This window comes from Lepidochelys kempii, chromosome 2, assembly GCF_965140265.1.
Source record: "Lepidochelys kempii isolate rLepKem1 chromosome 2, rLepKem1.hap2, whole genome shotgun sequence".
Classification (NCBI taxonomy): Eukaryota; Metazoa; Chordata; order Testudines; family Cheloniidae; genus Lepidochelys; species Lepidochelys kempii.
Genome location: NC_133257.1, coordinates 11,788,314 through 11,804,315, shown reverse-complemented (window position 1 = coordinate 11,804,315; position 16,002 = coordinate 11,788,314). Strand labels below are relative to the sequence as shown.

The 16,002-nt window shown below is 44.6% G+C and overlaps 1 protein-coding gene across 1 annotated transcript in view; it reads right to left on the bottom strand.

Annotated features, from left to right (window-relative positions):
* Window positions 1-16,002, bottom strand: part of LOC140907965 (collagen alpha-1(XXII) chain-like) — a 249,917-nt gene that overhangs the window by 152,810 nt on the left and 81,105 nt on the right. The gene's annotated exons all lie outside the window — the stretch shown is intronic.

Sequence of the window (16,002 nt, the reverse complement as noted above, 5' to 3'; positions counted from 1 at the left end):
CTAGCCTGTTGCTTTGACCATGTTACCCTTTCCTTTGCTTCCTTCCACAAGCTCCCCCTTCTTGATCATGTCAGCTACTTGGCTTCACTTTCGAGGCCCTTCATGGCCTATCCGCACCCTACTTATCGTCTCTTATTCACTATCAAGCTGTCAACTCCTGCTTCTGTTCAACCCATGTCCATCACCCATCTATTAAATTTTCAAACAAGCACCTTTGTGCTTTTCTCCCAAGTTGCCCCCACACATGGGAGAAGCTCCCCATAAACATCCACAAAGCTACCTCAATATCCTCCTTCAACACCCCCCTTGAAACTCTCCTTTGTGGTGAAGCCTACAGCAAACTTGACAATGGTTAGGTTGTTGATGTGCTGAGACCACTGCCCATCACGATGACCAATACTGTCTCATTGTTTTTCTGTACTTCCCTACCTGTCCGTCTGTATCTGTTTGCTGTCTCTTGTCTTATATTGGATTGTAAGCTTTTTGGGTCTTTGTTCACGACTGAGGCTCCTAGGTAAGGCTACAGTAATACAAATAACAAACACAGACTTGCCCAAGGTCATCGAGCAGGTCAGTGGCAGAACCAGAACCAGAACCCAGGTCTTCTGAACCTCAGTCCAGTACCATATCCACTGGCTACCTCACCTCCAAAAATTTGGGCTTTAACTACTTCCCAATGCTCCTTTATTTTGCTCATCCACAAAGCACTGCTGAGCAAAATGAAGACTTGGAACACCACTCCCAGGTAAGCCCAGTGCCAAATAGCATTTGGTAAAAATCACGTCAATACCCAACCGGTGTCCAGCATTTTTCAAGCTCCAAATTGGTGCCAACTCGATCTTTGGGTCCATCCATCTAGGTACCCGCCTATCTACCTCTTTCCTATCATAGATCTAAAGTAACTTTTTATTTATATTTTGTTTTCCTAGATCAATAGCTAATTTCACACTTCTAAACAATGGGACATATGGCTCAAGGAGTCTGTTTAACGAGAATATGAAAAATGAACACACCAGACTGGGCATTAGAAACCATGCTACTATTTTTCATTCCATACTTCAATGTTCAGCCAGGTGGGAATTTAACACAGATACTATTGCTTCATCTGCACCAGATGTATGCACAACTATAAACACATCCCCTGGCCTCCCACTGTTGTAATGCCATCCTCATATATCTTTCCCTGCACCTTTTGCTGATTATTAACCACTGCTGCATTACACCATGCACCGTTTCAATGATTTAATTGTTAAGGAAGGGACCTGTCTTTCTTTGTTTGACCATTAAAAAGGTATACTCAATTTAGGAGTGATACAAATAAAAAACATGATCACCATCATTGATTTCAGTGGCAGAGGTTACTGTACACTTGTTCCCTAAAGGAAGCCAAACCTATTATGAAATGGACAAAATGTACACTCTAGAACAGGTACTGAAAACAATCCCTCATACTACTATGATATCTCTTAGCAATTATTAATGTACAATGGACATCACCACAAAGCATAATCATCTTATCAGTAAGTCTGTCTTGGGACTGCAGCACTGCTCCAAGATCAGAATTGTAAGACTGTAGATTTGCTACTGACAATCACACTTCTTTGTGTGTTCCTCTTCTGGAATGCTTTTTTATTCAGTACGTGTTCTTCTCCATTAATCCTGCTCTGGAACAAGAGGAACACAATTAATGGGAAGAGGGATGGATGGACTGATCTAGATAAGAGGACTCCCTGAACCTTTCATCATAACTTGACCCATTCTGTTTTGGTTTGGTTTTTTTGTTCCAAAATCTTCAGTTCACTTTTTTTAAAAAGTTTCAGGCACTTTTGGGCCCTGGATAGAAGCAAAAGGCCCCCAAACTCCAAAACAGGCTGTTCTTGTGGCATTTCCAACCCAAGCTGTAAGAGCAAATTCCAGAAATCTCACAAGGACTCCTTACATTCCCAATTATGCTGATAAATAGCAGAAAAAAACCCCACAAAACCAAAATACTAGAAAATGTGCTGTTATCCAGAGCAGCTTTAAAATGAACCAAATTATGGCATTTCTACTACAGTACTTCCCTTGACAGACTATTCCACAAGCCTGGGACGTTGTTCCATATATCAAGACAAAATTTTACATTGCTCAATTTTGTTGCTTCTTTCCTAGTGAGACACACCCCTACTATTACCTTAATAATTCCTTATCCCCTTGAAGCCCAGTCCTGCCTTCATTTCCACAGATCCACCTGTCAGCAACTTCAGTGAGAGTTGCACCTGTGTAACAGATTAGAGTTTGCTGTTTGTACCTTTCAACTATTTGCAGATGGCTTAAAATTCCTCTTTACCCTTTCATCATAATTTAGCCAAACAACACATGTTTAGGGGCCAGAGTCTGATCCCAGTTACATCAGTATAAATCTATGGTAATTTAGTTTACTTCAGTGGATTACACCACTGTAAATGGGAGCAGAATTTGGCCACTGTATCTTTTATTAATTGCCTTCTTATGCAATCAACCCCAGTCCTTTAATTACACTGCTGTCTTTCATCAGGAGAGATATATTCTCCTGTAACTATCCTTAGTTTTTTAACTAATGAGCTACTAGCTCTGAACAAAGTGGCACTGAAGGCCTTATCATCTAGGCTTTTTGAATTGAAGCTGCCAGCCTCAATACACGAGTATCAATGAGTTTATTGGCTGTACTGAACATGTCTCCACTATAGAGATATCCAGGTACGCACCTAAACTTCTAAAAAGCCTTCTTCCAGCATGGACTTGTCTTGGAGTAAAACCTGACACAGATTTATGGGGGAGGTGGTCTTCAGTTGTCCCGAAGTGCTAGTCAGCTGTGACAGAATACACCCCCATATTCAGAGCCTACACACTATTGTAATAATCTTTGTACAAAGTATGCCTTGTAAGGTATAATTTGAAAACTCATAGTTTGCTGGTCAGTATTGCCCAGGTAAAATATATGTGGTAACATTGTATGTGAAGTTATAAGAGTCCCCTATATGGTGTTATTAACACATGCTCCAAACCCCACAGTCCCACACAAACAGATGTTGGCAAACAGGTCTGACCTAAACAAAGGAATGTGTGCTTACTTTAATTTGCATTTAAGCAGTAAACAGAACCATCAAGCAGAAAGGGGAGACAAAGGAACCTCAAACAGGTGAAACAAACAACAGGAGACATCCTTCCACATAGACCTTGTCTACACTACTGAGTTTTGATGCCAAAAACTGCCTTTTGAGGGCCAAACAGTGAATGTGTACACACTGCAATGCGAGTTTTGTTGGGAAAAACGCCCAGTTTTGGCGACAAAATACATCCACCCCAATGAGAGACTTACGTCTTTTTCCTCTAAGTTTTTATCGACAAAGTGCCAATGCAGACACCACGCTTGATTTCATCACTTTAATTGGCCTCCAGGAAGTGTCCCACAATGCCCATCCTGACCACTGTGACCAGCAGTTTGAACTCTACTGCCCTGCAGCCAGGTAAACAATCATCCACCCCTCCCACTTAGAAGCCCTGGAAATTTTTGAAATTCCATTTCCTGCTAGCTCAGCGTCGAGAGATCTCAAAGCATCTTCCCAGGTGAGCATGGTGCTACCAATACATGCGTGGGCACGTTAATAATTTCCTTACTAAAATATAAGGCCTGAAATGTCACCATTGCCTACTAGGAAAACTGTAACATTAAAGCACCTTTGACAGAGATATACATTACTGGTGCTGATTGTCAAAGTGCTACCTCAAAGCCTCCCTGATTCAAATTGCCCTCCTCTAGGCCCTTCTGATAGCCCAGGCTGCTCAAAATCAGCGGCCAAGCGGTCTGCCTCAGCACTCCATCCCTGAGCAAACCTTTCTCCCTTAGCTTCATGGAGAACATGCAATGTACAGCACACAGCTATGGCCATGGGAATATTATCCTCATTAAAGTCTAACCTGCCATAAAGGTATTGCCAATGCACCTTTAATCTGCCAAAGGAATATTCAACTGTCAGCTGGCACCTACTCAGCCTGTGGTTGAACCGCTCCTTACTGCTGTCCAGGTGTCCCGTGTAAGGTTTCGTGAGCCATAGCTGTAAGGGGTATGCCGGGTCTCCCAAGATCACTATGGGCATTTCAACATCCCCCATTGTAATCTTCTGGTTTGGAAAGAAAGTCCCCGCTTGCAGCTTTGTGCACAGGCTGGTGTTCCTGAAGATGCGTGCGTCATGTTCCTTCCTGGACCACCCCATGGTGATGTCAGTGAAACGTCCCCAGTGATCCACAAGTGCCTGGTACACCATGGAGAAGTACCCCTTCCTAATAATGTACTCCATCGCAAGAAGGTCCGATGCCAAAATTGGAATGTGTGTGCCATCTATCGCCCCTCCACAGTTAGGGAAACCCATCTCTGCAAAGCCGTCCACTATTTCATGCACATTTCCCAGAGTCACGGTTCTTCGTAATAGGATTGTGATTTATTGCCCTGCCGACTTGCATTAACGAAGCCCCAACAGTCGACTTCCCCACTCCAAATTGATTTGTGACCGATCGGTAGCAGTCTGGAGTTGCCAATTTACACACAGCAATTGCCACACACTTCTCTACTGAGAGGGCAGTTCTCATTCTGCTGTCCTTGCACTGCCGGTCTGGGGCAAGCACCACGCACAGTTCCAGGAAGGTGGCTTTCCACATCCAAAAGTTCTGTACCCACTGCTCTTCATCCCACACCTGCATAGTGATATGATCCCACCATTCAGTGCTTGTTTCCCAAACCCAAAAGCGATGGTCTACCCTATGCAACTGCTCTGTGAATGCCAAAAGCAATCTAAAGTTGCTCCTATCCATACCACGCAGAATGCTGGGTACCTGTGAGTCTTCCTCTGTTAGAAGAAAGAAAAGGAGGACTTGTGGCACCTTAGAGACTAACAAATTTATTTGAACTTAAGCTTTCGTGAGCTACAGCTCACTTCATTGGATGCATTCAGTGCACTCTGTTAGAAACTTCACGATTAACTGCACTGCCATCCGCGATGTCGTCATGACATTTAGCAGAGCATAGGAGAGCATGGTGGGATCCATTCCTTCTCACAAAGATGCGGGGGTGCACCGCAAAAAAGGGCTGTTGCAAAAATGCTGCAAAAGAAAGCTGGAAGCCCATGGAATGCTGGGACAGAAAGCAACACATCACAGGACATTTAGCATGGTCCCAAGATGTGCCTCAAGCTGTTCCACCTTCCCACAGACGGTGTCGAGCTGGACTGTGGGACAGGTACCCGCAGTCAGTGGTGAGCTGGAGCCGGTTGTTAAATTTAGAAGCCCTTTTAGAATCGGTTGTTCCGCGAGGGACAACCGGTTTTAAAAGGGCTTCTAAATTTAACAACCAGCCAAAAGTGGTGACTTAGGCGCCGACTCCATGGGTGCCCTGGAGCTGGAGCACCCACGGGGAAAATTTGGTGGATGCAGAGCCCCCACCGGCAGTTCCCCACCCGGCCCCAACTCACCTCACCTCCGCTCTGCCTCCTCCCCTGAACGCTCCGCTCCGCTCTGCTTCTCCGCCCCCCCCCATATTTCCCGGGGCGGGGAGCGGTTCCCCTGGGCGCCCCCCCAGTTTCCTGCTGCGGTGCAGGCGGCCCTCTTCATGCCCTCCGCCCCAGCTCACCTCCACCTCCGCCTCCGCCTCCCTGGGCCTGAGTGCCAAGCCGCCGCCTGCTTCTCAGCCTCCCCTGGCTTCCCGCACAAACAGCTGATTCGCGGGAAACCGGAGGGGGGGGCAGAGAAGCAGAGCGGGGCGGCGCGTTCAGGGGCAGATGCGGAGGTGGAGCGGAGGTGAGCTGGGGCCGGGCGCTGGGCGGGGAGCTGCCGGTGGGGGCTCTGCACCCACCAAATTTTCCCTGTGGGTGCTCCAGCCCCGGAGCACCCACAGAGTCTGTGTCTAAGGTGCCACTTTTGATGTGATCAGTGGGGGGAGCAGCCGCTCTCCCTGCTCCCCCCCAGCTACGCTCCCCCACCCCTAGGAGACAGAAGGACCTGCTGGATGCTTCCTGGGAGCTGCCCCAGGTAAGCACCACCAGGACTCCCCACCTCGGCCCTCAGCAGGTCCCTCTGGCTCTTAGGGGTGGGGCAGGGTGGGCACCCACTATAGTGGCCCACAAGACCCTCCTGCCCAGTTCTGGGGGCAGTCAGGGGACAGGGAAGGGGGGTGGATGGAGCAGAGGTCGCAGGGGGCGGGAGCGGGCCACGACCCCCTCATGGGGTGAGGAGGGAACCAGTTATTAAGATTTTGGCAACTCACCACTGCCTGTAGTGCATTGCTCATGCTGTCGATGATGGTGCCCCCAATGTGGATGTGATCTGCCGACAGAGGGAGCAAGTGTGAACATGAAATTCCGCTTTTTATGACGTAGACTTTTGGATGTCAACATTACTTTGGTCAACAAACTTGATAGTGTAGACATGGACTACAAAGTGTAGAGTTTGTCAGTCTTGTCTACAGAGATCGTAAGCTCCACGGGGCACAGACTGTGTATGTACAGCACCTAGCACAATCTGGGCCTGATCTTAGGGTCTCTAGCCTCTATAAAAACAATAAAATTTAGCCTGTACCAATACACAGAAATAGGGCCAGACCCCCAGCTGTCAATGGAGCTAACTGGATTTATAGCAGCTAAAGATCTGCTTCCTAAAGTTTATTTTTAGCCTGATTCTTAAAAAGAAAATGGAAGTGGAAACCCCCTTTCCTTGCTCAGTGGGACAGAAACTATTTCTTCCTAGGATGGGAGAAGAAGGCAGGGAGAGCTGGGGAAAGCATACCAAACGTAAGACACCTCCTGACTTACAAATGGACCACATATGATACAGAATCCACGAGACACCCCCAGCATGGAACCATGCAGTCCTATTTCCACAGTAGAATGGCACTTTAATGGATGAACACGTGCGTAGCTAATGCTAGTTTCAGTACCGTGCCCCACCTGCAACGATGCCCTCAGGCTGCCAGTACCCAGGAGTGTGGTACTTTGTAATTATTACCGTTTAAAAATGAGTTACTTTGTAATTATCATGGTTTCCTCTGAGGCAAAGTTCCTGGGTTTGGTTTCTGATTCCAGCCGAGGTGAAGTTAATACTCCCCTTCATAACATGCATTTGACTTGACTTATCTCTCAGAACAACCTCTGAAGGGGCCATGGTTGTACTTGATTTGAACGAATAAAGAGGGAAGAAAAATAGAAGGTGAAAGAGAGAGGCAGAGGAGAGGTCATCCCCATGGAAACATATCAGACTCTCCTGTAGTTTACAGTGCTCTTTGCAGTATAGTTCCGAGATGCTGTGGCCTTTAATTAACTGGGAAGGTTGCAAGCAGAGTTAGGTGAACTGTTTGTTGCAAAAAAATTACTTGATAGAAGCTTAGCCTTTTTATTGTGTGCATAACTGTTCCAGCCAAACAGGCCAGAACTAATATCCACTGGTCAATTATTCTATTCTTAAGACTGTCATCTTCCTCCCAAGGGACTGGGCTTTTCTCCTATAGGCAAAGGTGCTCCCTCAAACTGCAGTACATTTCACTTGCTGGACTCAAGACTCCCTGACCTTCCAACATGAAATTCCCTTTTGGGAACAATACTCATCAGCACTTCTCTCTCTCTCTCTCTCTTAGTTGTGTGTATATCTGATTCTCAGTACAATATGAAAAGGAGTACTTGTGGCACCTTAGAGACTAACCAATAATTGGTTAGTCTCTAAGGTGCCACAAGTACTCCTTTTCTTTTTGCGAATACAGACTAACACGGCTGTTACTCTGAAACCTGTCAGTACAAAATGACATCCTGCAGGGCTTGGTGTACTGATGGTTACCAAAACAACAGGCTGTGACTAAAGCAGGTTAAGACTAGCCAGGAAATCTGACACCTGCCTCCTTTCCCTTTTCTTCAAACTCAAAAGCCCTCCCCCGGCAGGGTAAATAAGACTCTTAAGGAAAACACTACCAGCCCAAACCTTCACTACTTGCTGCAGGGCACGACCAAGTCCTTAGTCCTTTCTGGGCCACAGCCCTGTGTCTTTTCTCCTCAGTTGTAGCTAGCATTTGCCTCTTTCTCTCAGGGGCCATAAACATTCCTCCACCATCTGGTTGCAGGGGTCTCAGAATTCTACCTCAAGGTGGCACCATTGAGGCACAGAGGAGCCAATGCCCAACCTCTCACATGGGTCCCATCCCTAAGGTCTTAAACTATGAAGTGCTATCAACTCCCACCATAAACAGCAGCTTCATTCTTCACTCCAGGCTGCTTCCTGTGCTGACTTCCTTCTTAGGAGCTCTTCCGTAGGCTTCTATAACATAGAAGGCAGTATCTCATCGACATGCCACTCTTCAATGCCTCAGAGAACTTCAGCATTGACAAACCTTCAGAATGGACAGACTGCAAACAATATGTTGCAAGATTTCACATTGCTACCAAGCACCACAAATAAACTGGAGATATGCAGGTATCTTTAATTTATGCTATGGGGAAACAAGCACAGCATATTTTTAAACTCTATGACTTTACTGGAGACAGTCACAAAGATGACTATGAAAGGGTTCTGGCTATATCTGATGCATACTTTATACCTCAGAGAAATGTGGTTTATGACAGCATTTTTTCACCAGAGAATTCAAGGACCAGGAGAAAATGTTGAACATTTTATAAGACCTATGCATACATTGGCTGAAAACTGATTTGGGGAATGCAAAAAATGAAAACATCAGAGACAGGCTGGTTATTGGGGTAACAGATAAAAATCTTGCACAAGAGTTCCAATGGAAAAGAGATCTAACTCTACACACAGCTTTTCAAATAGCAAAGCAGTCTGAGCCGGTGAGACAGCAAAACCAAGAGCAACTGGCCAAACTTGAAAAACAAGAAAATAGTTTAGAGGCATTAAAGAAAATCAGCGTGACAATTAAATGTCATTATCATAAGCCCCCGAGGCAAGAAGAGAGAATCCCAGGGTAAGAAGGACAAATTCCAGGCTACATGCACAAGGTATGGAAAAAGTCATATCCCAGTAGATGATGCATGTCCAGCAAGAGACACATGGTATAATAAATGCTTGAAATATGAACATTATGCTGCTGTCTGCAACAATAAAGCAGTCAGGAAGTTGGCTCATATTACAGACAATCAAGAGCCATTGTTTCTGAGATCTACCACTTGTGATGATAAAGAGCCTGTTTGCAGAGTTAAACTGAATATTCATGGCAAGATTATTGACTTTAAAATTCATTCTGGAGCTGATGTCACAGTCATCTTAGAAGGGACATATAATTATCTTTAACCACTCCCAATGCTGAAGTCACCTGACTAGCCCTGAAGATATTCTGAACTGAATGGGCAGAAAAAAACATATAAAGACAAAAGCTATGGCTTTCAGAGTGTATGTGATCAAAGGACCACAGACCAACAACAGACTCAGCTGCAGTGTGGCAACCATGATGGGCCTAGTGAGAAAGGTGTAAGAACTCAATGGACGATTTGATGGTGGATTTTTTAATACAACTCAACTTAAGAGAGAATGCTGAACCATACAGTGAACAAACACCCTTATCAGAGAGACTTTGGAAGAGACTAGGTGCAGATTTATGCAAATTCAGAAGACATCATTACCTGGTCACAGTGGTCTGTTTTCCCAGGTATGTAGAAATAATGTACTTGAAAGACATAACATGTTCCAATGTTATCAAGAAACTGAAGTGCAATTTTGCTCACTTCAGTATTCCAGAACAACTAGGAATGGACAATGGATCACCCATTCACTGCAGCAGAATTTAAGTCATTCCAAATAAAATAAGACTTTGATCATATTATAGCAGCCTACATTACCCACAAGCAAATGGAGAAGCTGAAAGAGCTTTACTGACAACCAAAGAAATCCTACAAACGGAAAAGCCACTCCTTACTCTTCTGAGTTACAGCTCAACGCCAATAGCAGCTACTGGATCTAGTCCAGCACAACTCCTGATGGGAAGACAATTCAGAATCTTTTCCAAAGTTGAAACAGTAGTTCGGTCTCCAAAGTGGCCAGACATCAAATTGGATAAAAAGTCTAAAGCAGCTTATAAGCACTTTTACAACACCCAACACTCACAGAACCGTTGAGAATAGAACCTGATGACCATGTTCATGTCCAATCAGATGGAGAAAAAGGATGGACAACTTCAGCTATCATGAACAAAAGAAATGCAGTGCTCCGATCACATTTAATCAAGACCAACTGTGGAGAGTTCAACAGAATCTGTCAGCATCTGCAGTTTGTCCTTCAGAAAGAACAATCAACAGAGCAGAACAAGAAGATAACTCAAAGATTCCACACTGATCAAAGCCAGTCATGACAACTAAAGATCAGCCAGATGACCAAGTTGTTATGCACGTGGTCATGTAATTAGAAAACCAGTACGGCACTTTCATACTGCTTTGTACTAACCTTCAAAGACAGGAATGTAGGACTGAAAGGGGGAAATGAAATGGAATGCTAAACTGCATTACACGGTTCGGCCACTAGGTGACACTGTGCACAATATACCTTATTTAAGTTAACTTTAGCCATACCTGGCAGAGCATTAAAGGATCTTATGATGAATACACTTGGTATGGAAGTACATGACAGCATGTCCCACCTGTCTCCACCCAAAATAAGAGCTCAAATGTTCAACAAAGAAAAAAAGTTTAGTTTTCACTTCTCAGCTGTAAAACAACTCAGGCTGGCACAAAAGCAGTGAGTACTTTTGCACAGTTTAGCCTGCTTTAAATTACTGGGAATGGACAAGCTATTATACTGACTGAGTCCCTAGCTATAAAAAACTAAGCCTGCAAGTTAACAGCCTGGCCACTTGTGTCCAAAAGAACTGAGTGCCAATCTGGCAGCACATCAATCCGTGCCAGCTGGCATTCAAGTTTAAGTGCTATTTCCAGAGGTGGAATTAGAGGAAAGGCAGGACAACAGCTGTTATTCTGCAGCCTTTATCCAAGATCTGAGGCAAATGTGATCATTTTCATCAACAAACAAGAAATCCACTTGCAACAGTGTTTTCACTAAATCAAACCTTGTATGAACGTCTCAATCCTTTATACAGCTCCTCGGAAATGCTCTGCAGAGTTGAGTGTCTAATACGCATGACAAGTGCCAGAAAGAAATAAAATCTGTACTGAAACAAACTGCCTCCTTCCTAGGTTGCCAAAGCTAAACTTCAACTAGCTCTTAAATGTCCAAACAGTCTGTAGAACAGAAGAATAGATGCATCTTGAAAAGGAGTACTTGTGGCACCTTAGAGACTAACCAATTTATTTGAGCATGAGCTTTCGTGAGCTACAGTTCACTTCATCGGATGCATACCGTGTGCATCCGATGAAGTGAGCTGTAGCTCACGAAAGCTCATGCTCAAATAAATTGGTTAGTCTCTAAGGTGCCACAAGTACTCCTTTTCTTTTTGCGAATACAGACTAACACGGCTGTTACTCTGAAACCTGTCTAGATGCATCTCGTTTCAAAACCAGCCAACCCCTGCTGCCAATATACAAGGGAAACCAGTTTCCTAAAATCATCTGCTCTGCAGCACTCTCCCTGGGCTTTTCAGATTCATACAGTTTAAAGCCAAAAGGGATCATTTGACCTCCTGTATGGAGAGAGGCCATTAAATTTCCCCCAGTTACCCCAGTATTGAGCTCAATAACTTGTGTTTTGACAAAAACGTAATTTTTGTTTGGCTAAAAAAAATATATCTTCCAGAAAGGCATTCAGTTCCTTTAGGGGGATAAAATGCTGGGGGCTCAAGGGCTCTTTAATCTATCAGCAAAAGGCAAAGCAAGAACCAATAGCTGGAAACTGAAGCCAGCCAAATTCAAATTACAAATAAGGGACACATTTTTAACAGCCAGTGTCATTGATCAATCTTTGGAACAATCTACCAGAGGAACTGACGGATTCTCCGTTTCTTAATGTCTTCAGATCAACTTTAAACCTGCAAGTGAAACCCTTGCCCCATGTTGCAGAGGAAGATGCAAACCGCCCAGGGGTCTCTGCCAATCTGACCTGGGAGTATATTTCTTCTCGATCCCAAATATGGTGGCCAGTTGGTCATTTTCCCCAGATTTAGTTCTTCCTTCCGCAGTGATCTACCTCTCCTTTATCTCAGCCGCCACCACCACTCTTGCCTAGGGATGGGAAAACTCAGTGTGACAAATTTAGACCTTACTCATTAATTGTTTCTCCTGGATTTCCATCAAAACTCAAGATGCTTGAGAGGCAAGACTGTTTTTTGTTTGTTTTGTGATGTATCAAAACATGAGCTCTGGATACTATTACCTGTTTTTATTTTATTTCCTGTTAGTTCTGGAAGCAAAGCAAGTATTAGTTTCAAATAAGTACGTTTATTGTTGGCACAGCACAAGGTTTCACTCGCTGGTAGTTAAAATTGTTTGTTTATTTAATGTTCCCTTGTAAACCACAGATGTACATTAAGAGGGAAGAGTTTTATGAGAATGAAAACTTAAAAAAACCCCAACTTCACAGGTTTCATGAGGTCCGGAACGCTGCCAGGCTCTCAGAGGAACTCTCCTGGCCGCATCAGCACTGCTCCTTGATCATTCAGAGAGGCTGCTGGGCAGCAATGCCTGATATTTCATGTCCTGTTTAAATCTCTGGCTGGCTGATGCTGCACACTGTCTCCAATAGGCAGTGCTACCTTTATCACCTTCTCTCCTTAAATTTTGAATAATCAGTCTAAAATAAACTTTTTTTTATTCCTCTTTTTAAAAGGCTTCTTAAGCCACCACCTCCCTGCTCTCCCTGTATATTACACATATACAAACAATCTATTTCCTGCAAAGTTAATTTTCTACAATGTTCCCTCGCAGAATGAGCTGATACTTCAAGTGAAATACCTCTTTGAAAACAAATTAATAGAAAAGACACTTATACCTTTCACTTTAATTATAGTGGTGGCACTGACAGAGTAACAATACAGCAATTGCTTCAAACAAGAGCGGTACAATTCCTAGGAGAAGGAGATATGACAGAGTATTGTAGCACTGAGATCATTCCCTCCCTGCAGCTTTAGTAGACGAGGCAGTTCTCATTTCTTTCTGAAATCTCTCTGTGTAGTGCTACTGAGCAATGTGCACAATCCGAATCCAACTCCAGCAGGAAAAAGAACCACGGCTAACAATGATAGCCCAGATGGGATCTCCCTGCTTCCCCTCCAGTGGTGTGGAATATGGTGCTCAGATACTGAGGTGGTGGGTCTGGTAAAAAGCTGGATAAAATAGCATAGGAAGGTGTGACATTGTCTGATTAAAATATGACCCCATAGATCATTGTTGCAACCACTGTTATATATTTGCAGCAAACATTGTATAAAGGTTGTCGAGTAAGACATCTATGAACAGGTTGTGATTTGCTGGTTAAGATTATGCTATCTGTATGCATGTATCATTTTTGTATTTAAAGTTGTAAGTGTTGGCTCTATACCTGGATTTCAAATGTTTGCTGCTGGGGTAACGCCCACAAAGTAATCAGCCAGATATGCCATGTAAGGTATCTGCAGAAATGTCACAATTTGCCAGATATGATAGTCTTGTTTATATGTTTGCATCACCTTTGTATTATGAGTTATAGATATGTGTCTCTGTATTTCAAACTTGTGCTATGCTTCTGGGTGACACCCCTGGAAAGTTTGGCATCAGCACTGCCTAGCCTGCTTGATGGCCCATTAAGGACCATCAACTATACAACTGACCCACTGAGAGAAGGCAGATACACCTTGTGACTCAGCAAGGCATGCAGGAGAACTCTAAGGCTTCCAAGCCAAGTGCTGGGCAGCTTGTGTTTGGAACAAAGGAAGCACAGGCCACATGGCAAGAGACTATAAAAGGCAGCTGCATCTTCTCCATTTGGTCTTCAATCCTGCTTCTTACCTCTGGAGGAACTTTAATACAAACTGAAGCTCTGAACAATGGGCTGAACGACCCATCCCAGCTGTGGATGTACTCCAGAGACTGGACTTAAGCCAGCAGTTTATTCCATCACTGCTACAAGCCTGAACCAAGAACTTTGCCATTACTGTGTGTAATTGATTCCTTTAACCAATTTTAACTCTCTCCTTTCTTTTTATAAATAAACCTTTAGATTTTAGTTACTAAGAATTGGCTGTAGTGTGTATTTGGGTAAGATCTGAACCATCCATTAACCTGAAAGGTGTCCTTTGGGATTGGTAGAACCTGTTCTTTTATATGATGAGATAAAATGTACAGAGATTTTCATCATATTTGACGTGGGTACCTGGATGGAGGCCTGAGGCTGGATCGCTTTAAGGGAACTGTGTTGTTTGGACTTCTGAGTAACCAGTAAGGTAATAAAGAAGCTGTGTTTATGTTGGCTTGATAAATCTAAGAATTGGAATATCCACCAGCTTTATGGGGATTGTCTGCCCCATTCTTTGCAGTTCACTCTAATTGAGTGACCACAGCTGGCTCCCCACTAGGACCCCGGTCACAGAAGGTGTGCAGGGGGCACAATAAATCTCCCCCCTTGTACACCCCATGCAGTTGACAAACACAATCACTTGCACTCCCAGGAACACCATCCACCCTCCAAAGGGTGAGAAGAGGCAGTGAGGAGGTAGACCTTGGACCCTGTCCTTGTGTTGTACCCTGTCCATCCCTCCAGGCAGCAAATCTGCCCAAGCCCAGAGGGCAGCACCCTACATTATCCTAGGGGATGGTGCAGCAAGAATGCACCCCACAAGCGCCTGTGAGCTCCGGGAGGAATTGTACTGTCCTCCCCTCTGCTGCCAGTAGAAGGGACAATGTTGTCAGCACCATTACCAGGAACTGTGACTGGAAATGGGTAGGTGCAGCCAGAGCCTCTGTATTACGACTGAGCAAAGTGCAAAGTGATTCTTATGTCAGGGGTCTGGGCCTATGGCACAGTCTCCAGGCAACGTAAGGAGCACAGCTGGCCTGTAGTGGGCTCCCTGATGGGTGGGAAGAGTCTGCAGACCAGCTCTTAAGCCAGGCACCAGCAGCAGCAATTGGCTGGCTGCTCAAAGCATTCACTCATGGCTGGGGTAGCTCTTGCTTGTTCCTGCCCTGAGGGCTGATCTATGCTTACAACAGTGCATCAGCGCTTTAGTGAAGACACTCTACGCTGACAGAGAGCTCTCCTCTAGGCAGAGTTAATCCACCTCCCCGAAGGGCAGTAGTTATGTCAATGGGAGACTAATGTAGCACTGTCTACACTGAGGGTTAGGCTGGTATAGCTATGTTGCTTGGGGGGTGGATTTTTTCTTATCGCTGTGCTGTCTGTAGGGAATAGCAGATCTTAGACTCAGCTCAGCCTTGGGCCAGCCTTGCCATCGCCTTACTCCAAGTTACCTGGCTCTGGCCCTCTGCTCTAAATCATGACTTCTGACCCTGAGCTCCGAACAATAGGTCTGACTCCTGCTCCAACCCCTACGCATGAAGGCCAATATCCTGGTGTCTGACAGGTACATTGTCCAGAGGTAAAGATCATAAAGCGCTTTAGCATCCACCTGGGTTAAAGGTGTTATATAAATGGTATGATTGTAAGTTATCATCTTACAACTGCATTGAATTCAAAAGGGAAAGAGGATGATCCACAGTACCAGGAAATATTGTGTGTATGTGTAAGTAAGGAGCTTCTTCTAGACGATAAACCCTGCTCTGTCTCCCACGCCCCCGACAGTGATTTAATTCACTCCCCCACCCACACATATACAGGAAAAAAAAATGTCTTCCCAACAGAAGCGAGCTGCGTGCTATATAGTTGGGCTGCTCCCCCTCCCCCCCCCCAATGTTAAGTTGTTCATTAAAGTTTCTCTCTCCTCGTCTTACAACAGTCCCTCAGTATTTATTTTGCTTTCTGCCTGCTTTGTGGTCCATTTGTCTTGCAGCAGGGTCTCTCCCTTGCTGGAAGACTCACAGTCCAAGCAGTACAATCTCAGATCAGATACACAACACGAAACAG